Genomic DNA, 15,254 nt, shown 5'->3' on the forward strand with positions numbered 1-15,254 from the left:
AGTGGTTACAGTCACATCCCTCAGGGATTACCACTGAGACCAGTACCATCTGATGCCTTTATTAATAACGTGGATGCTGGGAAGGGGGGGTATACTCAGCAAGTTTGCCAATGAATCCAAATTGGGCAAACTACTCAAAGGGACCTGGACAGGCTGGAGAAAGGCATTGGCAGGAACCTCATCAAGCTCAACAACAGCAGGTGCTAAGTCCTGTATCCAGGGTAGAAAAACCCCATGGTACAAGACAGGCTGGACACTAACCAGATAAAAAGCGACTTTTGCTGAAAAGTTCCTGGAGATCCCAGCAAGCAAGAAGTTGCTCAGCAGCGTACCCTCGCAGCAAAGGCGGCCAAGCCCACAGCCCAGCCAGCAGCTCCAGGGAAGTGATCCATCCTCTCTCTTCAGCACCTGTGAGACTGCATTTGGAGTACTGTGTCCAGTTTTCAGCTCCCCGGAACAAGACAGACACTGACACACTGGAGCAAGTCCAGTGGAGGCCACCGAGCTGGCCAGATGGCAAGAGCACGTGATGTACAAGAGGCTTACAGACCAGAGTTTACGCAGGCTGGAAAAGAAAAGGCTCAGAGGAATCCTTATTGCTGTCAACTATCTAAAGGAAGGGGGCAGAAAAGACAGAATTGGACTCTTCTGGATGGTGCACAACGACAAGAGGCAACAGATATAAGTTGGAAAGGAAATTCCAATTAGCTTATAAAGGGGGGGAGGGATCACTATGAGGGTAGTCAAATGTGCAAACAGGTCACCCAGAAAGGTGTTAGGGGCTGGAACAACTTTACCTGAATTGCTTTTGCTTTAATTTAAGCAGGGAGCTGGATTAGATGACCTCCAGAAGCCCCTTCCCTATTATTTCATCTGCCTGTGATTCTATTTCATAAATTTCTATTCAGCAATTTTTCCATAAAGTTTATTACTTCTAATCATATATTTAAAAAAATCAGTTGCCCTGTACATATAGTAAGCATGCATCCAATGTGGTATGCAAAACTGTAAACATCTCTTACCTACTTGCCCTTTGAACTTCTCCCCTTTGCACCACTGTGCTTCCCCCATAACTAGGGAACATAAGTTTTCAGCATTGGCACAATTTTGCACTTTTAAGCTTACTTGATCTAAAAAAAAAAAACAAACAAACAACCCACATGTTCTTCAGTGTCCTGACCTGTGTTTCAGGGGTGATGAGAGTAGGAAAGCAGAGGGCTGTGACTCCTCTCACTTTGATGCAAAAAACTAACTTTTCCTCTGTCCACTCAAAAACATTAGAAAGACCTTTGTCCCTGCTATTCTTTCCAAAATATAAGAAGCATTCCACCGAAGAAACAATACAGTAGAGGTTTTGCACAAGGGCTTTACTCATCTTTCAGAGTAATCTATTTAACTAAGCAGGTTTTGGAATCCAATTTATGTATTATTTACCAAACAGACACACCCAACAAATTTTTTTTCTTTTTTTTTTTTTTCCCCCAGCTTCACAAAGTCCTCTCTTGGAACATTTCTGATACCAAAATTAAGCAAGCACCTTAAAAGCCACAGAGGTATTTCCTAATAACCTACACATTGGTTTTGTTTCTTTTTAAAGTTAAGAATACAGAAAAAGGTGAAATAATTCAGTTTCAAATTCTTTTCAAATATGTCAGCCTTTGCTTACAAACCAGGACTCTGTCAAAGAATCCCTTCAGCAACCCAGGTTAAACGGCTCCCGTTACAGATGTACTAGCATAGAAGAGTAAGACTGAGGCTGGAACAAACTGCCAAATGCATGAATTTCAGAAAACACATCTTATGAAAATATGCTTGAAAACATCTTAATCTCCCTTAAAAGGGCACCCCTATGAAGCTCAGAGTTAATACTTGAAATGTGCATTTTAATTTTCACTTTGAAGGCCAAGACTAAAATTAATGGTGAGAAACCGAGAGATATTAGATGAAGATTAGTATAGCTACTGGTCAACAGAGAAAACATGCGGTGTTGCACTTCAACACTTTTTTGCATCCATTTGTTTAAGAGTGCTGCTGTTTTTGATACCAAGATCAAAAGTGCCAATACATCAATCCACTGGGTGCATAAAATGGGTATAATCCAATGACAAATTAATCTAGACTGGAAATCAGGAGATGTGTAATTACTGAGGTCAGTCAAGTTTGAAATATCCTTCCAATTATAGCAGGGGTAGTAACAATATACAACTGATTATTTTTAAATTAGAGCTGAATACATTTACAAAAGCCCCCATCTAACAATACCCAGATCATTCCTCGAAACTAATGAATCAACAAAAAACTTCGAAGAAAGGATAGAGCAGAAGAAAACCACAACTACTTCTGTGGACTCATGGAAGAAAAACAGAGACACAGAGGTACCTCTTAAAAAGCAGTGGTCCGTTTAACATTGCCAAAAGTAAATAAAAAAAACACCACCATGGCTTCATAATCAATGTAAGCCAGCACTGCCATAAAAAGAAGAGCTCCTACCACCCTTACTATCATTTGCTACCTTCTTCACAAGTGGCATAAGCCAATCAAAACCACAGGGTAGCTTCTTTTACTAGTAGCGTCTTCTTACATTAACTTACTGACCATAAAGCCATGACCCAGATAAGTGCATCACCCATCACAACTTCTGTGACTGTGTCAGAACTGCAGTTACACCCAGCACACTTCCTCCCCTGCACTGAGACAATGCCCGCACAGCTAGACAAGCGAGCTGGTTCAGGAAGTTGTTGTAACCAAAAAGTTAACCTTGGAGTGGAAAAAATAAGAAATAAAAGTACTATTTTGTAACCAGTTTAGTTCCCTTAACTCACTTTCTGGCTGTGGAAGTCCCATTGATGACACAAGGGAAGGAGCAGCCACAACTCAGACTGCCTTCAAATGCTCAGAAGCATGCACCAGGAACTTGTTTCCCACAGAAAGCCACATTATGCCCTGGATCTTTTTGCAGTTCCCTTACTAACATTACCAAATCTTAATCTGTGAATCACTTTTTGAAGGACTGAATGCTATTTTTAACAAAGCAATACACTTCACTGTAATCATCTTCAAGAAAACACTGCACAGTACTTCCATTAATGCTCTAGTGTAGCTTCAAATCTTGTAACACTCAACTGAATTTGTGCTTACTGTGTGTGACTACACTTCTATCTCTTCAAGTTTAAACTGCAAACTAAACTCTTAATTAGTATCATTAATACCTTCTAACCCACATAAACACTACTGGCTACAGTCCTACTTAAAATGTAGACACAGGCATAATTTGCAGAACTAATCTTATACCCCCAGTAAATCTTCACAAGATCTGCAGCGCCAGTCAGTCTGACAGGCACTCAGGATTTTGGCCTATATCACAGCGATTTGGTCCAATAAAGGCATGGTACTTTCCCTGAATTTAAAGAGATAAGAAAACATTTCCTGGAACATCACCAGAACCTCTCTTTGGAGACAGAAAGGACAGTTACCCTTCTCCAAAGTTTTATTTGAAAAGTCACCAACATGCTTGCAAGACTACAGCTTGACAGTGAAAACAGAAGAACAATGCTTACCTAAGCAAGCTACTTCTTGTTGCTGGATTTGTTTGTTTTAAAGAAAAGCTGACACCTTAAATATTATTTTTTCCTTCTTACACAAAAGAATGGATGCATACATGCATGCAACTATAATATGTGGTAAGCTACGACACTTATATACAACACTATCAAAACCAAGTAATCTTAACAACACAGCTTTGAAAGAGTGACACCAAGAGCAAAGTCCACGCCACACTTCAGAAACTTAAGAAACGAGCGGAGCTGCTAAGTCCATGTCACTCAGAGTGCCATACCCACTTCAGATGGTTTCAGCAGGTTTTGAGGTACTCTATCTAAAGACAAGGATCCTTGTACTGGATCACAGTTAGGGACGGCCTACATACAGAATGGGGCTTGGAGGAGAAATAAAAATAAATATTAAAACAAAACACCACCACACACAGAGAAGAAAAGAAAAAAGGAAGGAAAAAAAAAAAATACGTGGATTAATCTGAGCCGTGCAGACAGCACAGTTTTAGGACAGTAGTTTGCTAGTTTTGCCTCCTGGGAAGTGACTTCACTTTTCCTAAGGAGGAGGAGGAGGAAGGGAGACGAACGCTTCCACAACCCTCTCCCCTCACCGCGAAAACAACTTCGTTTTTTTAACTCCCCCCTTCCCCGCAGCTCCGCTCCGGGGGGAGCGGCATTTCCCCAGCGCCCAGACGGCCCCAGGCACTGCCCCCAACGCCACGCACCGGAGAAGGCGAAGGAGCGCACCGTCCCCGAGCAGCCCCGCGCCTCCTCCTTCCCCAGCCGCCGCCGTGAGGGGGCCGGGGCCGGCAGCGCCCGGAGCCGAGCGGCCGGCTCGGAGGCGGCGGCAGGGCCCGCGGGAGGAGGAAGCCACCTCAGGTCACGGAGCCCTGTCACCCTGTGACACGGGGCGGGCGGGGAGCACCGCCGCCCGCCCTCCTCCCCTCGCCGCCGCCGCTTCTCCTGAGGAGGGAGCGACGACGCTTCCCGCCCTCACCCCTCACGAGACCCGCGCCCCTCACCTCACCCCGGCGAAGGAGGCCCGGGGCAGCGTCCCAACCCCTCTCGCCGCCGGCGACCAGGCCGTCCTCCCCGCTCCGCCGCCTCCTCCAGCCCGTCCTCCGCCTGGCCCCGCCACCGGCTTTCCGCGCAGGAGAGCGGGAGGCCGGCGAGAAGTGCTCGGCGGGCCGCGCAGCCGCCTCAGGGCCGGGCCGGCGCCGTCCACATTCCGGCGGCGGGTGGATGGCGGAGCGGGCGGGGGCGCGCGCGCGCGCACCGCATCCCTCCCCCCGCTGACACGGCGCGAGCGCCGGCACCCAGGGCGGCGGGGCGGAGCGCGGGGCGCGAGCGGCCGGCCCCAACCCCCGTGGCGCGGCGCGGGGCTGGCGGCGGAGGCGGCGCGGCGGGGCCCGCTGCCCTGGCAAGGCGGGACCGGGTCGCGCACGGCCTCCCGGCGGCGGGGCCGCGGGGCTGGCGGCGGGGCCGGCGCGTCAGGGCGCTCGGCCGCCGCTGGAGAGCAGGGGGAGCGACCTGCAGGTCGCGGGGGGTTTCCAGGTCTCAGTTCGCCTTCTGATGTTGCTCCCCCGTCTCACGAAGCGGCACATTGTGTTTAGCTTATCAACAGTGGTTTTGTACGGTTAAACAAACATTTACTATTTAAATAGTAAATACATGTGTATGTTTAAGTATCAGCGCTGTTTATGTTTAAATAATGAAAGGTTGTTCTATTGTTGGGGTTTTTTTCATTTTGTCTTGTGCGTGTAACAAATTACATTTAAATTAACCACAAAATTTATACAGCTTGTCTGCGTACTTCCCATTTCAGATGTGGATCAGCAAAACCTTGAGGAATGTCAGACCACAGCCTTAACTAAAGGACCTGTGCTGTGAGAACGCCAGCGGGCCGTGTCCCGCCACCTGGGGACAGCCAGATTCCCCACGCCGGTGCTGTTCTACCTGGTTTTATTGTCGCCTGGCCCAAGCGCTGGGAGCACCGTGCTCCTCATGACGACAGCAAAGAGGCTGCGACAGCTTCTGTCTAGATAACGCGGGTGTTGAAATGTGGGGTGGCTGGCCGCACAGCCGCTGGCCTCCCCTCTCCCATCCCTGCCTTGAGTGAAGGTTGAAGCACAATTACTTGTAGCAGCAACACCACACAAGTCTGATTTGATTTTGGAGATCTGTTTAACACACTGTAAGAGCGCGGCTACTGACAGCTGATGCATCTGAGGGTTTAATTCCCCTTAGTGCTCGTTTGTATGCTGTAAGAAAAGCAAAGGAAATTCTGAATATGCAAACAGGCGGAGAGATGGCTCAGTTACATGGTCATTTTGCACTGTGATGCTGTAACAAACCAGTCTCAAAGCTGGCAAGGCAAGCAGACAAAGACGAACCTCTCCCAGAGAAAAGCAAAGCAGGACTATTTGGCCAGTTGCATGCTATGCCAGTCCCCTGCTTTCTTGTTGTTACTATCCCCTATCTCTCCTTGTTGTCTGCAGCCAGTGTAAATTAAATTATCTTCAGGTTATTATTATCACACCATACAGTTCAGATGAACCACAAAAGCATGGAGAGAGAAGAAAAAATTGGACGGACAGACGGACACCGATTTTACTGACTATTACAATAGCAGAGTAATAAGAAAAAAGTTTCCCTGGAACTGTACTCAGCTGCTGCACACTGATGTAAGAATATGGGTAATAAACAGGAGGAACTGAAAGTCATTCTATTCATAACCAAAATTATGAATAAATTGTTGTAACTGGTTATTGTTATGAAAATGTCCAGTTTGTTCAGGAAGCATAGGTAGGCAAAAATGAACACAAGGTACAGAGCTGGTGGAAATATTTGGATAATGGCAAAAGAAAGGAACAGTGTCACAGCAAAGACCCACAAACAAAAAAGTACATCATACATTAATTTGGATAAAATCATCCACAGCATAGGAACTGGTGATAATGAGATCTGAAATAGCGAAATAGCTACTCGGAAAGTATTTTGGGAGACTATACAGTGATCATTAACTAAGTTAAAGACTCTCCAAAAGTGAAAGAAGGAAAATCAGACCAATAGACTTGAAGAAAGTAGGTTTCAGTAAACTCACTGTTTGAATGCCAAACTCTGCTGTAGCAAATACAAGAAAAAGTACACTGTGGACAGTTTGCCCTTTCCTGTAGAATCAACATGAAGGCTGCAAACAGACAATTGCAATAAGAAAGCAAGATAAGTCTGGCTAAATCTGAACCATTTCAATGGCTTGCACCTTTTGAAAAAAGCAGAATCTAGGTTAAAGTATTAAAACTGACAACAAAGTGATTGTTGTAATATGTATGGAAAATCCAGAAGGGTTAACGTACAAAACGAGCTAAAATTATCAAAGAGCCATAGAGCGTAATAATAAAACCATTAAATTTAAGATTATCTGGGAAGAACTGATTTCCGTTCAGATGGGTGAAGAAACTATTATCAAGTTATGTGAGGAAGACCAAAGCCTCATTTTTTTGCTTTGTTCTTCTCCAAAATGTCAGCTGTAATCTGATGGCATACATTAGCAACATAAAAATAAATGATCAAGCCAAACTAAGGAAAGAAACAAACTCTGTTCAAGAAAGATGCTTACAAAAGTCATGTGCCAGGCAAGTTTCAGGCAACATATTTAGCTGAATGGCTCAGCAGTCTCAAAAGCTGTTAGCAATTACCTTCAAGAACTCAGAAAAGAGAGCTGATGTTCCATGGGACCAGGAAAGAGGAAACAGTGCCTGCCTTAAGAAAGAAAAGGATGGGAATCAGAGGCCATCAATCAAAATTAGCTTTACTTTGTATCAGGCAAAATACTGGAACAACTTATTAAGCAAATTATTTGTAGGGCCTGGGGATGATAAGATTAATAACAATAACATTTCAAAAACAAATCATGGAATCTTGACTTCAGCAAGGCTTCTAACTATGTATCTTCTAATATATTAAGAAGGATAGAGGAGCAGTAGCTACACGAAACTTACGTGAAATAGTTAGAAAATGACACTCGGAAGTAGTGCCAGGTGATTCACAGCCAAGTAAGAAGTTTGTAGCAAGTGAGATCTCCAGATGCTTACATACCCCCAAGTCCTGAACTGCTTCTGTGATACAACAGGATAGAGAATATTTTTATCGTATTTGTGGAAGATATCTTGTTCAGGTGAGACCTGCAAGTATTTTAGAAGATATAATTAGAATTGAACAAATCATGACGAGTTAGAACAAAGATCTGAAGTAAATAGGATGTAATTCAGTAAAGCAAGAAACTATTACGTATACCTGGGAATAATTGACTGCAAAAATGTAAGCTGGAGACAAACTGATGAAGCAGTTACTTTACAGAAAGAAGTCTTGGCTTGAAGCAGTTCACAAAGAAAATGAGTCAACAGCGATTTGGTGTTGCAAAAAATGTGACTGCTTTACTGGAATGTAGAAAAAGACTCTCAAATACAAGAAGAGCAAAATAATTCTTGCACTCCACTGAGCTCAAGAAGGCTTTTGGTGAAGAACAGTGCTCAGTTTTGGGCACCTCCTTTCAGTTAAGGAAGATCGCTGTGGAGAACATAAAGAACCAGCAGTCTGGCAACTTCACCTTGAATCATACTCAAGTATGGCTGAAAGAAGTTCAGTTGGACACCTGAAAAGTCAAAGTCCTATGAATGTACAGCCTAGAAAAACAGGACAATATGTGTAATGAAAGCAGCCTGTATGTATACAGAAGCGAATACACATACCAGCCCATCTGTTTAATAATGGAAATAACTTTATGCTGCATAATGAACTTGCAAACTAAAACACTTAATGAGACTGCTTTTTTTAGTGTACTTGAATCCTCATATCCTTAATATCCTGATAAAAATCCTGAAGATTTAGAGCATCCACATGTTAGGAAAAAATTAACTTATTTTACAATCCACAAGAATAAATATTAGTGGCAGGCCTCTCCTGCATTATCCACTATGGGGAGCTGAAGCATAATATTGCTGGACAAATGGTGCTAAAGGAATGCAGTTGAGCACTTAACTGGAGCTATAATGTCCACATGTATTGATTTCCACAACCTCACCTCTACAGGGCTCACATGGAAATATTTGACTTGATAGAGAGAATTCCATTTAACCGTCTCTGAAGGACACTGGAAAGCCAAGCTTCCTATATATAATAGAAAGAAAATACATAGTTCAGAATAAAAGCACCAAATTCGAGGGCAGGAATGCTGGGAAAACATAGTTACACATCTATTTTAGAACATACTATTGTGTGACTTGTATGGATGGAATGGTCTCCGCAACTTCCTGTATGTTTGTATCATCCTTGTTAAATCAGAATTTCCAAAATAAAACCAAAATTGTAGTGACTGTTTATAACTGATCCCGCTGTGGTCTCTCTCTCTCACAGCTTTGGCACTAGCATTATCCTAGGGACCTTGCCTCAGGTCTTTACAGCATGTTTGAGCACACTAGCCTAATATATTGCCATATTCTGCAGAGAATACATTGGGATTTACATTGTGTATCTTACTGCTGGAGTAAGCTTTAAAACCCAGAAGAGCAAGTGACTTCATACAGCTTTAGAACTAACAGCACTGGAATTCAGAATAGCTTATGCAGTGACTTTTCTCTAGAGAGGTTTGGTACCCCTAAAATCATAAGGCTGGTGCCAAACGTCATATGCCAGAGGTAAAACGGGGTCAAATTCCCTTCAACAGGTAACTAATCAATACTTGAACTGTATGGGAAGCATTTCACTTTTTGAATACTCACTGAGACTGTCTAGACACAAACTGTGGAGAAGCTAAGTTTGATGCATTAAAAATGTTCAGCACATTTCAAATATTTGAATTAATCCGTGACACAGCCCTAAATAAATACACTGTCCACATAATCAAGAACAGAATATAGATAATCTATTTTGTAATGTGATTGATAGTTTCCCATATTTGGTGGTTCAATAGTACAGAAACGAGTTTACAAGCTATTTCTGACAAAACAAATCGATAAAAATCTGACAATGCTTGCAATGAAAGCAATAGCTTATTTTCAGCAGTATTAACTGGGAGAAAACACAGAAAATGTTTCTAGAGGCTTTGGGATGAAAATATGGCCTTTGTGCTGAGTTACAGCTAGAGACTTCCAAATTCTTTCACCTTTAGCTGCCTTAAAAAACAATATTATTCTGTTTTACAGAGAATACATTGAGATCTACGCTGCCCACAGTCACTCAGAAATGAGACAGAATGGAATTTAGTCCTGGATTCCCAATGAACAACTATGAAGTATTTTGACATTTTAATGAGATATTGTATAAATGCATAACCATACAAATGAATTTTAATTAAAAGTGAGACCATGTCTACCAAGATATAAAAAATTACAAACATTCTTCTTGTAGGAATCAAACAATTATTTGTTATTCTTACATACTAGTGCTATATTTTAATGGGATTTGGTATCATCTTTTTGTCTGTTGCAGATTTACAAATTTAGGGCTTAATTTCCTTGTTACTTTTGCATGATTCATTTAGCAATAGAGTTCCTCTTTAGAATATTAATACCAGATAGACTTAAGGTATCATAATAGCAGAAATATAAAGACCTATGAGGAATTACTGACAAAAGATTTGTGTACTAAAATTACTTAATCCAGAGAAGTAATAGAAGGGAATGAGATAGCCTGAATGACAAAGAGCATTATAACAATTGTGTGAATTAAGACACAATTCAGCAGTTGAGAACCATTTGAAAACTACATCCAGGATGCTCAGGTGGTGTATAAATGCGTAACTCCATAATACAATTTTAATTACAAGTGCAAAATCCTTTCTGCTCAGATTCTAAACATTAAAAGAGCAGCAACCCTTCCATAGCTATACACTTTTTAGAGCTGTGATCTGCAGTTTGCAAGACACAGCTGGACACATATAAATAATGCCACAAACATATAAAATCCTTTTGCTACCTGTTAGCGTGTCTTGTGCCTGTGTGGTGAGAAACAATGTCTCTGTCTCTCACTAGGCTCAGCAGAAGACTTTTGTAGCTGTTAGGTTCCTGATGGGAATAAGGTTTCCTTTCACTTTTCTATTTCTCATAGTAAATTTAATTTTTTACTGTCTTTTCACCAATTATAACTATATACAGGACTGTAAGCATGCAAAGGCATTGTGCTTGTCTTTTCTGTGTGTTGCTAAAGAGTGACCGGGCTGTGTGTGCCCTTCTTGGCCCTGCCCTGTAACAGCAGAATTGAGTGCCAGGCCTCAAATGGCATTGCTAAACTGGGGGACTCAGCTCAGTAAATGGTCAGTAAAACGAAAGGAGCATCCCTTCCCCTATTTTGGGGTGGGGAGTGGAACACAATAGGTACCAAGGAAGCTGCCTCCTGAGAAATGTGGATTTGATGATTTAATTGGTATTGAGCTCAGATGTGATGGCAGAAAGGGTCATTTTTACACCTGAAACTATCTCAGGGTGGAAAACTAGAGGGAAACCATGAGGCTTAGTCCCTCCATGGCGGACCCAGGCACCCTTCTAACATATTATAAATTGTTATATATTGTTAGAAATTGCTTATTTGTATAAATTGCCATAAATGTATTTGTAAATTATTAATTGCTACTAGAAAATTATTTTGTCTTTATTACACATAGATTTTTTTGACAATTGCCATTTATTTTAAGTTTCCCTACCATTTGGTCCTGAGCCCTGCAGTGACAATTCACCCCATGGCTCCCAGCTTTGCCCCTGGATCCTGCGCCAGGGGCAGGATTTGCCCACTCCCCAGACCAGGGAGAGGCCATCTACACTCCTCAGCTGCCCCACACAGAGCTCAGGGTGGGGATCTGCCCCTGGGTGGTGGACCTACACATGGGGAGGGGTTATCTGCCCCTGGGCAAGGCATTTCCCCTGTGAGGAAGGTGAGCCTTTTAGGGATGTACCTACCCATGGGGAGTGATGTACCCCTGGGGGAGACGCACCAGCCTTCCTTCCTGCCCATACATTTGCCCGCAATGTCCCTGATCTGCCCTGCGACCCGCACCTGTGCCCAGCTCCACCTGCCCTGGCCCCACAATGGCCTTAATGCAGGCACCATCGGCAGAGACCTACAGGGACACCAGCCCCCCAGGACCCTGCCAGAACTGCTCCTCAACCACTGTTACCCACTCAGGCATGCATTTACCTCCAAGGGGATTCAATGTCCCAGAGGGGGAATTTCTTTCCCCACAGCCAGGAGGGGGTCACAGGCCCAGCACAGATCCCCAACACTCGCAGCCCTGGGGAGGTGTCTGGCCCAAACCAGGGTGCTGCCCCTCACCCAGGGTCACAGTTACCACCCTGAGCCCAACTCCTGTCCCCCTCGAGGCTGTGGCTGCTGGGAAGGCAGCGCTTCAGCTCTGGGTTACCCTCATGGCTGACTCCCTGCCACACTGGGGGCAGAAATCTTCTCCTTTAGCCAAGTCACAGTGCGCTTCTTTGGAGGAGGTTGCTGAGAGCTGGGAGGAGGCAGCCAACTGACACTTGGAAAAGAAGCTGAAGATCATGCAGAAGGAAAGCAGAGAGTCAAAATCTCCTCCTAAATTGCTGATCGTGATTCAGGATGACAGCCTTCCTTCAGGTCCTCTGCAGATCTCGATTTTATAGAAGCCAACAAAGAAGGCGTGCTTAGTAATCCTAACTCCTCCAGCAGACCAGCCTTCCTCGTGAAATCCTTGGTGCGAAGGGAGGTGGAGTACATGGAGGCCAGGAAGCTAGTACTGGACAGCACAACCCCTGAAGAAGAGCAGGAAAAACCCATTCTAGATAGACCAGCAAGGATCTCCCAGCTGGAAGACACCAGACAGCCCAGTAATGTGATTAGGCAGACTTGATCTTAAGGGTCTTTTCCAACCTAAATGATTCTCTGATATGGTTTGTATATGGTTTTGTTCTTTTAGCAGCTGACATGGAAAAGTAGACTGAGGGTCAGATTTTTAGAACTGTAAAATTGCATTTCCAGGATTCTCCTTTAGATTTGTGAGCTTGAGAAGTGCAAGACAAAGCCAGTTTGGTTCAGTCTCTGCCTCCTGCCACTTGTGAATGGTAGCTGTTACACTTGAGAGATCAGTGATTTAATATGTTTGCTCTCAACTCGTTTTCAATGTTTGACTCACCTACGTAGGGTAGAAACAGTTTTATCTTCTCTATTTAATATGCAAATAAGTGTATGTATGCATATGTGCTTCCTGTGGAAGGAAATCTAAGAAGTTGGAGTTTGTGTATGAAAATAGAGGCCACTTTTTTTCTCTCTCTTTTTTGCAGTGCTGTGCGTTAATGGAAACATTGATAAGAATAGCAGCTGCCTGGGACAGACAATGATAAACTGTGACATAAACAACCTTCCGATATCAAATTCCTGAACTGAAATTCGACTTCAACCAAATTGTAAAGACTAAGAACTTTACGAGGAAGGTGAATAACTTACTTTGACACCTGCTTTTATGTGCAGGTAGCATGCATCTGCCTAGCGGAGCCACCAGAATACCAAAAGCACTAAGGACAAATAGATTGGAGAAACTGTGGCCTTATGTATAAGAAATTTCCCTAACAGAACAGAAAGCGTGCTTCTCAAATATTCTGACTTTGTTAACAGGCTAAAACTTTTGCCCATACCATAGGCTTTCATGTGCTTCAATGAGTATGTGATAAATATCCATTAATCTCTGAGAAACTGATGTCAGTCTTGCTAAAATGAAATTAATTGAATGCCTTTAAAATAGATATGCAATGTAAGCTCCATCTGTGTTCACAGTATGTTCTAATCCTTTCACTGTTGTTTCTTTAGCAATTGTATCTGTAGCTTATGTAGAAAAATAATATCAAATATAGTCAACCAGCCAAACCACAAATACTATCTCTTCCTGTCTGGTAATGAGAGCTAATCCCACTATCAGTTACTATTTTTAAGTCAGCTTACCGATTCCCTTTAGTGAATTTCCTTTTTCTTCTGTTGTAAATGCTGTTGGAATTAAGGAAGAGTAGGCAGCATCACCTGGCATGTCACATTCCTATAGCCAAATCACCAAGTTTGAAAAAAATCTTACTTTATTAACAACAAAAGATAGCAATTTCTTTTTACAAAACCTGTGTGCTTTTTAACGAAGTTAAAAAGAAATATTTAATAGTTGGAACATTAAATTTAAAAAAATCTTTCAATGTTAGGATTACTGATGTAATTCTTTATGAAAATTTACCAGAAACAGATGAACATACACAACAGGAAAAAATTGTACTGTACATTTACATTTCAGAAATCTCTGAAACTGAATTGCTGGAATGGTGTGTAACAGCTTTTTAACCGTACAGTAATGACAGAGAGGAAACCTGAAAAGAAATTTAAAAGTGGAGGAGGAAATTCTTAGCAAAAAGGTAGGGTTTTGTGTGTGTGAGAATTTGCCTGTCAAAGTAGACGTGATAGGCAGAATGTGGAAAAAGAATAAAGGAAATTACAGCTATGATCTCTGAAAAATCATCTCAGCCTACCTAAACAAATTTGACATGCTTCCGCTGAAAATAACCTTTTTGTAAACTGCTGATCAAGCACATACTGCAGCTACGTGTTATAAAATTTATTTTTGTTGATAGGTCCCCTCTTCAAAAACCACTGAGGGATGAAATGTAAAAAATGTCCCCCTGCAATTACCTGAACAATACACTTTTAAAAAACTTCTAGAATTGAGATCTGAATAGCAGCTATTTGAGATCCACACCTATATAAAAACACCTAAACTTGCTTTACACAGTTATTTGTACGTTAGGATTAACTAAGGTTGGCCCTTTATTTTCCTGTGGGAACAGAGAGTCCCATTTGCTGGAAGATGCACTGGGGAATTCTTGTATCAGGCGTTCTCAAACCAAACCAGCGAACACTTCAAGTCTTTATAGGTGACACTAAGCAAGGACAACTCCAGGAAACCATCGGCATGTTTTCTTTTACTGCAGAAATGTGATGTGACTACAGAGACGTAAGACAGTCCCACTTTTTACTTGTAGTAAGAGTGCTCTACCTGGGAAATTTGATTGGAAAAATTACTCGAATAGCAGTTTACTCATAATGTCATTACTGTAGCTTGCACGAGTGTGGAGGATGCCTAAGGTCTAGTGGTCGGAACAGGATACCAGACCATGGGGTCTATTCCTCATCCTGTCACTGCTTGTTACGTGAACTTGAAAAGTTGCTCAACCTCTACAATTTAGCTTCCCCTGCAAAATGAGAGTAAGGCTAGGGTTTTAACACACAGCTAAACAAAAATACTGACTTGCTGTAGAAAACTCATGCTGACTGTATTGCCCTGCCAGTCCTTCATTCTTCACCAGTTTTACAGAATATGGGCAAATCTGCCAGAAAGAAATAAAAACTACATTGCTAATAGAGGTGGTTCTTGGTTTTATACACACACCCCAGATGGAATTCATAGAATGGTTTGGGTTGGAAGGGACCTTGAAAACCATCTAGTTCCAGCCCCCTGCCATGGGCAGGGACTCCTTCCACTAGACCAGGTTGCCTCAAGCCCCGTCCAATGTGGCCTTGAACATTGCCAGGGATGGGGCACCCACAGCTTCTCTGGGCAACCTGCTCCATTGGTTTACCACCCTCACAGTAAAGAGCTTCTTCCTAATAGCTAATTTAAATCTACCTCCTTTCAGCTTAAAAAAA

The 15,254-nt window shown here is 42.7% G+C and overlaps 1 protein-coding gene across 7 annotated transcripts in view; it reads right to left on the minus strand.

Annotated features, from left to right (window-relative positions):
* RABGAP1L (RAB GTPase activating protein 1 like) overlaps positions 1–8,720 on the minus strand; it is a 262,694-nt gene extending 253,974 nt beyond the window's left edge. For 3 of the 7 annotated variants that reach the window (XM_037404172.1, XM_037404166.1, XM_037404173.1), the window contains exons 1-4: positions 8,635–8,720; positions 7,848–8,236; positions 7,553–7,735; positions 7,250–7,313 (exon numbers count right to left, since the gene is read on the minus strand). The gene's annotated coding sequence lies outside the window, so the exon portion shown is untranslated. Of the gene's footprint in view, positions 1–4,573; positions 4,824–7,249; positions 7,314–7,552; positions 7,736–7,847; positions 8,237–8,634 lie in introns of those variants that run through there. The other 4 variants (XM_037404168.1, XM_037404169.1, XM_037404171.1 and 1 more) reach the window with 4 other exon arrangements.
* Between the last annotated feature and the right edge of the window lie 6,534 nt (positions 8,721–15,254).

This window comes from Falco rusticolus, chromosome 11 (assembly GCF_015220075.1).
Source record: "Falco rusticolus isolate bFalRus1 chromosome 11, bFalRus1.pri, whole genome shotgun sequence".
Taxonomy (NCBI): Eukaryota; Metazoa; Chordata; class Aves; order Falconiformes; family Falconidae; genus Falco; species Falco rusticolus.